General features: G+C 37.1%; 1 non-coding gene across 1 annotated transcript; it reads right to left on the bottom strand.

The window, feature by feature from the left end:
* Window positions 1–212: 212 nt before the first annotated feature.
* TRNAA-UGC (transfer RNA alanine (anticodon UGC)) lies at window positions 213–285 on the bottom strand. Its single transcript has one exon. It is a non-coding gene; the product is annotated as a tRNA-Ala (tRNA).
* Window positions 286–10209: the final 9924 nt, after the last annotated feature.

Here is a 10209-nt window from a genome sequence, read left to right as displayed (position 1 = left end):
TAACAGGTATGAGGTGATGTCTCAAAGTGGTTTTGATTTGCGTTTCCCTGATGATTAGTGATGTTGAGCACATTTTCATGTGTGTATTGGTCATTGGTGTGTCCTCTTTGGAAAAATTCCAAAAATTTCCAAAAATATTTCTTTGGAAATATTCAGTTCCTCTGTCTTCTTTGTGTGTTTTTTGCCACATCGTACAGCTTGTGGGATTTTAGTTCCCCGACCAGGGATTGAACCTGGGCCCTCAACAGTGCAAGTGCAGAGTCCTAACCACTGGACCACCAGGGAATTCCCAATCTGCCCATTTTAACTGGATTTTTTGTTTGCTATTGAATTGTATGCATGCTTTACATATTTTGGATATTATCCCTTGTCAGATATATGATTTGCAAATATTTTCTTATCTCATAATTCTCTTTACCAGTTCTCTTCTCATTTTAAAATTTGCATTTTCTTAGCAAGAGTGATTCTTTTCCTTATTTTCATAATTTTTGACCATCATTGGTTTTTAGTTTTCATGTTAAAGTTTTTTTGATATTTTGAACATCTTCATTTATCTTTTTTGGGGGGCAACAAAGAGGTATACGTTTTTGGCATGTATGAGGATATTTTTGGTATAATCAATAATTCTTAAAGTATATACAAAATTATTCTGAATTTAAGGCACACATAAGGACAATCTTGAAACAATTTTAAATTGCTGCCATTGTGTATTGAGCTACATAAGTGTGTAATCAACTTGCTCATACACTACCTTGACTTATTAATACATGACATTTTGTCACTGTAACATTTTTTTTTTTTCTGGCTGTTTCTCCATGTCAGTAAAATTTTGGTGTTGTTTCATCTGGAATTACCAGAAGATGTGTCAGGTATTCCATAAGGTGACCCAATATTGTGATCTGTGACTCATAAAACAGGTTATATCATGCATAAACATACTATTTGTTCATAGTACTTCTATGTGTTTTTGTCCTATGAAACCAAGAATTCTGATCAATTTTATTTCTTTTCATTCTGATCAAAAAAGGAAAAGGTGTAATTCATCTCTAATTGTGTACTCTGTATGTTATTCTTATTTATATACTCCAGACAGGATGAAACATCTGTTTTGCTTAGGTAGCACTAAGAACCAAATCCCATGCTTATATCTTTGTACATCCAATGACTGGAAAAATTTTTGAAACAATAGATTCTGACTTCATAAATTTCAAATTTGTATCTCCCCACTATACACATTCTTCTGGTGCCAGGTGCCATAAAACATGTTTATATCACAATAGGACCTTTGTTCCTTCATCTTCAGTCACTTCACTAGGTAAGATATAAAACTGAGCATGTGGAGTATTCTTGGAAGCCCTTACTGTGTCAGAATGATAGCAGTAAATTAATACACAGTATGACTGCAAACTACCTAAAAAAAATATCCTACTAAATCCAACAAAATGTATCCCAACTCAATTTCCCTTAGTTAGCACCAAAAATGCTCATGAACACAGTAACACCATCCAACAAAAGTATGACAGAGGAAAAGTTAAAGTGGAGACAAAGATCTTAACCCATTATGTTTAAAATACATTATTTCAACATATCTTATAAAATCAAATTACCATGTAAATACATTGCTAGGATTCTTCCTAGAGTCCTTCCTAGGTCCTTGGAAAACACTTGGTATAAACGAGGAGTCCTGTAACTTAAGCTTCATTAGCCACATTGCAAATCCACCTCAATCAGGTATTTAGATTGACGTAGTTCTAATGAATTTGTACCGTACAATCAAACTATGAGTGCTCATCAGTGATACATTTTATATTTCTGTCCTTGACAGTACTACCTGTCTTAAAGTGCCTTTAATCCAATACAAGTGGGATGAAAGCATTCATGACTAGTGGGAAGGAAATTTCATGACTACTACAGCAATTCTGGTTCCAGATATCTTCTGACTACCCCTTCCAGCAAAACTTTTCCAGTCTATACTCCAGTAATTCACGTTCATTACCTGACTTCTAGTAACTAGAAAGGTAGTCAAGTGGATTTTAAAAGAAATAGATCAAGAGAGCTGGTTAATCAAGCATTTGCTAAACTTCCAATTAAATTATCTGTCTTAGCTGGATCATAGTTGATGATATATTAATAGATACATGGGCTGTTGCTAGCATTTCTTCCTTTTTTTCAAACTCTTAACTAAACACATTCTGCCCTACTTTCACCAAATCATCTGACTCCTACTTTCCTTAGATTAACCCAGTATTGTTGCCTTCCTTCTTTCATCCTTAAAAAACTAATTCCCTTTATGACCTTGATTCAATTGTTTCCCATTCTTCCTTGCCACCAGAGTTTTTCTCCTGTAATATTCATTTACTGCTTTTGGTGAAGCTCAATTTTTACACAAGTTTCTTCCTCTTTCTTATAAAGTCTTAGGTAACACCATGCTCAAAACAAAGCTATTTATTTACTTTAATATTTCTGTGTGCTTACTCTGTGCCAGACACTTGATGAATAAGATAGACCAAGGTCCCTGTCCTTACAAAACATATAATCTAAAAGGAAAAACATGATAAAAAAATACATATTATAACTCATGGAGAAATTAAGTGCACTGAAGAAAAAATTAAAGAATAAGGAGATAATGACAAGAAAAGTGGACAAGATACGTTAGACAGAATGCACAAGGCTTTGCTAAGTGAGTGCATAGCTCAAATGGAGTTGAATAGACAGGGTGGTTAGGAAGGGCTATCCTCAAGAAGTGACTTCTGAGAAGATCTGAATCTTGTGAATACCAAGAGAACCAAGGAAAAGGTCAGGGAGAACAGCAGATGCAAAGTCCCTGAAAGGGGAAGGAGTTTATTAGAGGTGCAACAAGAAAACTGACTGGACCAAAGCAAAGAGGATAATAAATTGGTAATGATTAAGAATAGAGAATTGGTTAAATTAATTATGACAGAGCCAAACCATTGAAGAAATGTAGTCACTGTTTGTTGAATAAAAGAATGAATGAATTGAGATCACAGTAATTTTCATCATTGTTTTAAAATTAATTGTTCAAGTAACATAAATACATGTGGTCTAATTTTAAAAAATAAAGCAAAAAATGATGGTAGTTACATGAATTTCACATGTAATAAAATGACACAACTAGACACACATACTGTACCAATATCAAATTCCTAGGTTTGATACTATGCTAGAGTTAGTGTAAAAATTCACAGATCTATTGGGAAAAACTGGGAGAGGGAACATGGGACCCCTCTGTAATATCTTCACAACTTATTATGAATTTATAATTATTCCAAAACAAAAAGTTAAAACAATATAGCAAAACTTAAGTAAAGACCGTTTTTTTCCACTACCACTGTGATTTATAGCCCCCTTTCACACTCATCTCAGTTCCCAGATATAACCACTGTTATGATTTTGGGGTCCATCTTTCCATACAGCTAAAAATATTTTAAAATAAATATGACGTGGGCTTCCCTGGTGGCACAGTGGTTGTGAGTCTGCCTGCCAATGCAGGGAGCGCGGGTTCGTGCCCCGGTCCGGGAGGATCCCACGTGCCGTGGGGTGGCTGGGCCCGTGAGCCATGGCCACTGGGCCTGCGGGTCCGGAGCCTGTGCTCCATGGCGGGAGAGGCCACAGCAGTGGGGGGCCCACATACCGCAAAAAAAAATAAATAAATAAATAAATATGAGGTAAGCTAGAAATTGGTTCAAGATGGCGGAGTAGAAGGACGTGCTCTCACTCCCTCTTGTGAGAACACTGGAATCACAACTAACTGCTGAACAATCATTGACAGGAAGACAGTGGAACTCACCAAAAAAGATACCCCACATACAAAGACAAAGGAGAAGCCACATTGAGATGGTAGGTGGGGCACAACCACAATAAAATCAAATCCCATAACTGCTGGGGGGGTGACCATAAACTGGAGAACACTTATACCACAGAAGTCCACCCACTGGAGTGAAGGTTCTGAGCCCCACGTCAGGCTTCCAAACCTGGGGGTCTGACAATGGGAGGAGGAATTCCTAGAGAATCAGACTTTGAAGGCTAGTGGGATTTGATTTCAGGACTTCGACAGGACTGGGGGAAACAGAGACTCCACTCTTGGAGGGCACACACAAAGTAGTGTGTGCATCAGGACCCAGGGGAAGGAGCGGTGACCCCATAGACACTGAACCAGACCTAACTGCTAGTTTTGGGGGGTTTCCTGCAGAGGCAGAGGGTGGCTCTTTCTCACGATGAAGACAAGGACACTGGCAGCAGAAGGTCTGGGAAGTACTCCTAGGTGTGAGCCCTCCCAGAGTTGGCCATTAGCCCCACCAAAGAGCCCAGGTAGGCTCCAGTATTGGGTCACCTCAGGCCGAACAAGCAGGAGGGAGGGGACCCAGCCCCACACATCAGCAGGCAAGCAGACTAAAGTTTTATTGAGCTCTGCCCACCAGAGCAACACCCAGCTATATCCACCAAGAGTCCATCCCATCAGGAAACTTGCACAAGCCTCTCAGATACCCTCATCCACCAGAGGGCAGACAGCAGAATCAAGAAAAAGTACAATCCTGCAACCTGTAGGGAAAAAACCACATTCATAGAAAGACAGACAAGAAGAAAAGGCACAGGGCTATGTACGAGATGAAGGAACAAGATAAAATCCCAGAAAAACAGCTAAATGAAGTGGAGATAGGCAATCTTCAGAAAAAGAATACAGAATAATGATAGTGAAGAATATCCAGGACCTCGGAAAAAGAATGGAGGCAAAGATCGAGAAGATGCAAGAAATGTTTAACAAAGATCAAGAAGAATTAAAGAACAAACAAACAGAGATGAACAATACAATAACTGAAATGAAAACTACACCAGAAGGAATCAACAGCAGAATAACTGAGGCAGAAGAACGGATAAGTGACCTGGAAGACAGAATGGTGGAATTCACTGCTGCATAAGAGAATAAAGAAAAAAGAATGCAAAGAATGAAGACAGCATAAGAGACCTCTGGGACAACATTAAATGCAAAAACATTCACATTACAGGGGTCTCAGAAGGAGAAGAGAGAGAGAAAGGACCCGAGAAAATATTTGAAGAGATTATAGTCGAAAACTTCCCTAATATGGGAAAGGAAATAGCCTCCCAAGTCCAGGAAGCACAGAGTCCCATACAGGATAAGCCCAAGGAGAAACACGCCTAGATACATAGTAATCAAATTGGGAAAAATTAAAGACAAAGAAAAATTATTGAAAGCAACAAGGGAAAAATGACAAATAACATACAAGGGAACTCCCATTAGGTTAACAGCTGATTTCTCAGCAGAAACTCTACAAGCCAGAAGGGAGTGGCATGATATACTTAAAGTGATGAAAGCGAAAAACCTACAACGAAGATTACTCTACCCAGCAAGGATCTCATTCAGATTCAGTGCCTTCAACGTGAATGGATTAAATGCTCCAACCAAAAGACACAGGCTTGCTGAATGGATACAAAAACAAGACCCATATATATGTTATCTACAAGAGACCCACTTCAGATCTAGGGACACATACAGACTGAAAGTGAGGGGATGGAAAAAGATATTCCATGCAAATGGAAATCAAAAGAAAGCTGGAGTAGCAATACTCATATCAGGTAAAATAGACTTTAAAATAAAGAATGTTACAAGAGACAAGGAAGGACACTACATAATGAACAATGGATCAATCCAAGAAGAAGATATAACAATTATAAATATATGTGCACCCAACAAAGGAGCACCTCAATACATAAGGCAACTGCTAACAGCTATAAAAGAGGAAATCAACAGTGAAACAATAATAGTGGGGGAATGTGACACCTCACTTACACCAATGGACAGATCATCCAAACAGAAAATTAATAAGGAAACACAAGCTTTAAATGACACAATAGACCAGATAGATTTAGGTGATATTTATAGGACATTCCATCCAAAAACAGCAGATTACACTTTGTTCTCAAGTGCACACGGAACATTCTCCAGCATAGATCACATCTTGGGTCACAAATCAAGCCTCAGTAAATTTAAGAAAATTGAAATCATATCAAGTATCTTTTCTGACCACAATGCTATAAGAGATCAATTACAGGGGAAAAAACGTAAGAAACACAAACACATGGAGGCTAAACAATACGTTACTAAATAACCAAGAGATCACTGAAGAAGTCAAACAGGATATCAAAAAATACCTAGAGACAAATGACAATGAAAACACAATGATCCAAAACCTATGGGATGCAGCAAAAGCAGTTCTAAGAGGGAAGTTTATAGCTATATAAGCCTACCTCAAGAAACAACACTCTCAAATAAACAATCTAACATTACACCTAAAGGAACTAGAGAAAGAAGAACAAACAAAACCTAAAGTTAGTAGAAGGAAAGAAATCATGAAGAACAGAGCAGAAATAAATGAAATAGAAACAAAGAAAACAATAGCAAAGATCAATAAAACTAAAAGCTGGTTCTTTGAGAAGATAAACAAAATTGATAAACCATTAGCCAGACTCATCAAGAAAAAGAGGAAGAGGATTCAAATAACTAAAATTAGAAATGAAAAAGAAGTTACAACACACACTGCAGAAATACAAATCATCCTAAGAGACTACTACAAGCAACTCTATGCCAGTAAAATGGACAATCTGGAAGAAATGGACAAATTCTTAGAAAGGTATAACCTGCCAGGACTCAACCAGGAAGAAATAGGAAATATGAACAAATCACAAGTAATGAAACTGTGATTAAAAATCTTCCAACAAACAAAAGGCCAGGACCCGATGGCTTCACAGGTGAATTCTATCAAACATTTAGAGAACAGCTAATATCCATCCTTCTCAAACTCTTCCAAAAAACTGAAGAACAAACACTCCCAACCTCATTGTATGAGGCCACCATCACCCTGATACCAAAATCAGACAAAGATACTTCAAAAAAAGAAAATTACAGACCAATATTACTGATGAATATAGATGCAAAAATCCTCAACAAAATAGTAGCAAACAGAATCCAACAACACATTATAAGGATCATACACCATGATGAAGTGGGATTTATCCCAAGTATGCAAGGATTCTTCAATATATGCAAATCAATCAATGTGATACACCATATTAACAAACTGAAGAAGAATAACCATATGATCATCTCAATAGATGCAGAAAAAGCTTTTGACAAAATTCAACACCCATTTATGATAAAAACTCTCCAGAAAATGGGCATAGAGGGAACCTACCTCAACATAATAAAGGTCATATGTGACAAACCCACAAAAATCATCATTCTCAATGGTGAAAAACTGAAAGCATTTCCTCTAAGATCAGGAAAAAGACAAGGATGTCCACTCTCACCACTATTATTCAAAATAGTTTTGGAAGTCTTAGCCATGGCAATCCAAGAAGAAAAAGAAATAAAAGGACTCCAAATTGGAAAAGAAGAAGTAAACCTGTCACTGTTTGCAGATGACATGATACTATACATAGATAATTCTAAAAATGCCACCAGAAAACTACTAGAGCTAATCAATGAATTTGGTAAAGTTACAGGATATAAAATTAATGCACAGAAATCTCTTGCGTTCCTATACATTAATGATGAAAAATCTGAAATAGAAATTAAGGAAACACTCCCACTTACCATTGCAACAAAAAGAAAAAAATACCTAGGAATAATCCTACCTAGGGAGACAAAAGACCTGTATGCAGAAAACTATAAGACACTGATGAAAAAAATTAAAGATGATACCAACAGATGGAGAGATATACCATGTTCTTGGATTGGAAGAATCAATATTGTGAAAATGACTATGTTACCCAAACCAATCTACAGATTCAATGCAATCCCTATCAAATTACCAATGGTATATTTTATAGAACTAGAACAAATATCTTAAAATTTGAATGGAGTCCCAAAAGGCCCTGAATAGCCAAAGCAGTCTTGAGGGAAAAAAACGGAGCTGGAGGAATTAGACTCCCTGACTTCAGACTATACTGCAAAGCTACAGTAATCAAGACAATATGGTACTGGCACAAAAATAGAAACACAGATCAATGGATAAGATAGAAATCCCACACCCCTATGGTCAACTAATCTGTGACAAAGGAGGCAAGGATATACAGTGGAGAAAAGACAGTCTCTTCAATAAGTGGTGCCGGGAAAACTGGACAGCTGCATGTTAAAGAATGAAATTAGAACACTCCATAACACCATACACAAAAATAAACTCAAAATGCATTAGAGACCTAAATGTAAGATCAGACACTATAAAACTCTTAGAGGAAAACATAGGAAGAACACTCTTTGACATAAATCACAGCAAGATCTTTTTAGATCCACCTCCTAGAGTAATGGAAATAAAAACAAAAATAAACAAATGGGACCTAATGAAATTTCAAAGCTTTTGCACAGCAAAGGAAACGATAAACAAGATGAAAAGACAACCCTAAAAATGGGAGAAAATATTTGCAAATGAATCAACGGACAAAGGATTAATCTCCAAAATATAAAAACAGCTCATGCAACTCAATATTAAAGAAACAAACAACCCAATCCAAAAATAGGCAGAAGACCTAAATAGACACTTCTCCAAAGAAGACATACAGATGGCCAAGAAGCACATGAAAAGCTGCTCAACATCACTAATTATTAGAGAAATGCAAACCAAAACTACAATGAAGTATCACCTCACACCAGTTAGAATGGGCATCATCAGAAAATCTACAAACAACAAATGCTGGAGAGGGTGTGGAGAAAAGGGAACCCTCTTGCACGGTTGGTGGGAATGTAAATTGATACAGCCACTATGGAGAACAGTATGAAGGGTCCTTAAAAAACTAAAACTGGAATTACCATATGACCCTGCAATCCCACTACTGGGCATATACTCAGAGCAAACCATAATTCAAAAAGACACGTGCACCCCAATGTTCATTGAAGCACTATTTACAATAGCCAGGTCATGGAAGCAAACTAAATGCCAATTGAGAGATGAATGGATAAAGAAGATGTGGTACATATATACAATGGAATATTACTCAGCCATAAAAAGGAACGAAATTGCATTATTTGTTGAGACGTGGATGGATCTAGAGATTGTCATACAGAGTGAAGTAAGTCAGAAAGAGACAAACAAATATCGTATATTAACACATATATGTGGAACCTAGAAAAATGGTACAGATGAACTGGTTTGCAGGACAGAAATTGAGACACAGATGTAGAGAACTAACATATGGACACCAAGGGGGGAAAGCCGCGGGGGGGTGGTGGGGTGGTGTGATGAACTGGGAGATTGGGTTTGACATGTATACACTGATGTGTATAAAATGGATGACTAATAAGAACCTGCTGTATAAAAAAATAAAATTAAATTTAAAAAAAAATGAGGTAAGCTAGGCCACGAAAGTGATCTAGATATTGCCATAGACTGAAAGTTGTATTCCCTCAAAATTCATATGTTAAAACCTAATCCTCAAGGTGAAAATATTTGGAGGTGGGGCTTTTGGGAGGTGATTAGGTCATGAGAATGGGGTTCTCATGAATAGGATTAGCTCCCTTCTAAAAGAGACCTAAGAGAACTTTCTTTCCCCTTTTATCATGTGAAGACACAGCAAGACTAGAGAAGTCTATAAACCATGAAGCCAGCTCTCACCGGACACCATAATTGCCTGTGTCTTCATCTTGGACTTCCCATCTTACAGAACTGTGAGAAATAAGTTCTTGTTTATAAGCTACACAGTGTATGGTGTTTTGTTATGTCAGCTCCAAAAGAAGACAAATCCAAAAATTGGAAAAGATGACTCTAGGTTTAGATTTCTTTTACTTCAATTTGCTATAAAACAGAACAAAAAATATCCGAAGACACATACCAAAATCAAGAATACAAATGAGCAAGTAAGTAAAGTTTTCTGATGCACTCTAAGATCCTTCTGATGGAAACACTCCTGGAGAAGCAGAATTGTCCCCAGAGTTTGAAATTTGGTTTTCAGTGAAGAGTCTTGGAAGTGATAATCCACTGATGGAGGAGCACAGAAATGGATATTTGCTGCATTCAGCAGAGTGGGGTATAAGCAGTCATGCCAGCATGTATGCATCTTCCACCAGTTCTAACATCCAAGGAAACTTCCCCTTGACCACAATTACATAGATCATTACTCTTTTTTATTTTATCATTGGACCTTTTTCATGTCTTGGCTTATTAAACCATAATAAACATA

The sequence above is a fragment of the Tursiops truncatus genome, chromosome 5 (assembly GCF_011762595.2).
Source record: "Tursiops truncatus isolate mTurTru1 chromosome 5, mTurTru1.mat.Y, whole genome shotgun sequence".
NCBI classification, from domain to species: domain Eukaryota; kingdom Metazoa; phylum Chordata; class Mammalia; order Artiodactyla; family Delphinidae; genus Tursiops; species Tursiops truncatus.
The sequence above is the reverse complement of the archived record's forward strand: the minus strand, read 5'-3'. Positions and strand labels throughout refer to the sequence as shown.